The sequence below is a fragment of the Lathyrus oleraceus genome, chromosome 7 (assembly GCF_024323335.1).
Source record: "Lathyrus oleraceus cultivar Zhongwan6 chromosome 7, CAAS_Psat_ZW6_1.0, whole genome shotgun sequence".
In the NCBI taxonomy this organism is placed as follows: Eukaryota; Viridiplantae; Streptophyta; class Magnoliopsida; order Fabales; family Fabaceae; genus Lathyrus; species Lathyrus oleraceus.
The window spans coordinates 479,046,787-479,048,703 of record NC_066585.1 but is presented as its reverse complement, the minus strand read 5'-3'; positions in this window follow the sequence as shown (position 1 = coordinate 479,048,703).

The window sequence follows — 1,917 nt, the reverse complement described above, 5'->3', positions numbered from 1 at the left end:
TCATTGTTTCTAGTTTTAGTTCAACTCTTTCTTATATACTTGTTCATTTTGAAAAACATCAAATTCTAGGCTTTGAAGAATGAATTAGTAGAGAAGGAAGTGTTGAATGAAGAACTTGAAACGTTGAACGAAATTCTAATTGTCAAAGAATGAGAGATGAATAATGAATTACTAGATACTCGAAAATCATTTATTAGTGTAAGTTGTTCTTCAAATATAATATAATTTTTCATATAATTATTTTTTAAATCAATTTGATAGGTTATATATTCAAATAGGGTTTGGTGAAATACGCGATCCAAATTAGATATAATAAAATCAATTATAAATTTTCCCCTAGTTAAAATTCTCAACCAAGGGAAAAGATGTTTTTCTCTATTTGAAAGTTCCAAAATGTTGTTGTTGGGGATCGAAGTCATGACAAATACAATTTCCCTTCGGTGGAACTATAACCGAGGAGAAAAGTGACAATTTCTCATGACGTCCTTCGTTACATCACATATGAAACCAAGGTAAAACTCCTTTTCCAATCGAGGTAAAAGGGGTTTTTTGTAGTAATGGACAACAAATAAATAGCCTAAAGCAAAAAATAACCTATTTGTAATGAAAAATTGATAGAATACCTTAAATAAAATAAAAAGAATTATTCAGAGTTCAAACACACAAAGAATTTGATGTTTATGTATTGTTCTATACTGGAACCATAATTGTGATTGATTGGTGATGATTGACTCTTGATGTAGTGATGATGATCTCCAATATGATGGCGTGAGGGTTGACATGAAAAGTTAGCACTCAAACACCCAAGTTGGTTATAGAGTCCAAGATTAATTAATGAAACTTTGAGATTAGAAAGTCTACCTTAAGTCTCACATGTGCCAATTATATATGTTGGATAAATTTATTTGGGGTTTTGAATAATTGGACTAGGTATTTGGATCTTACGCACATAGGGCCTTTGGGCGCCCTAGACCAGTTTCCCCAAAGACTTGGCAAATGTTTTATCAACTATGGAGTCTTTCAAAGTTAAGGTCGACATCTTATTACCAAAGCTGACCATAAGAAGAAGCGGGAATACCATGAGACAGTTGCATGAATAGTCGGGAACAAGCCAATTAAATGCATTTTCCATCATTGAGATGTTTCGCCAAATTTTCAAGCACGTGGACTTAGAATCGTATGTTGGACGTGATGATATTCTCTAGGGTATACGAGTGCACTAGAGTTTGGTTGTATTTTCAAGGTGAATATCGTTGTTGATTTTTAAATTTTCATCTTCTTTTGATCTTACTTGCTGATTTCTCCTTATATATAAGGATTTCCTGGTCTTTTGGATGAATTTTTTCGCCATTCCTAAAAGTCAACTTCCATTTTCTGAGAGCGATTTTGTCTTTTGTACTGGGCATAAACTACAGGTGTGCATATTTGTACTGCAAGTACGACGAGAAGCCCACGACGATGATGATGATGAGAAGCTCTATGTGGTGGTGTTTCATAATGGTATTAGGGGTCCTTCTCACGTGAGGTGAGAGGCCCTGTTGATGGACGATGTGCTTAGGTATAAGCTTCTGAGAAGTTTGATCAGATGAGTTATGATCTTTCTAAGCGTTATGCTTTAGGGTGTAATATGTGTTGGACAAGTGACTTCGAGCACAAGGGGGGGGGGTGAATTGTGGTATTCAAAATTCGTGATTTATTTTAACATTTTCTCGTTTAAGATCTTATTAGTAATTTCTATATGATTAATGCTAGCAGAAATTTAAATCATGAAAGTAAATTGCGGAAAATTAAAAGTACAAGGTTAGAAATATTGCACTAGAGATTTATACTAGTTTTATTGAACGTTGGCCTAGTCTTGTCCCTAAGAGGTCTTCTTGAGAGTTTCAATATAAACTTTGAGCGTTTGAAGGTTATGCC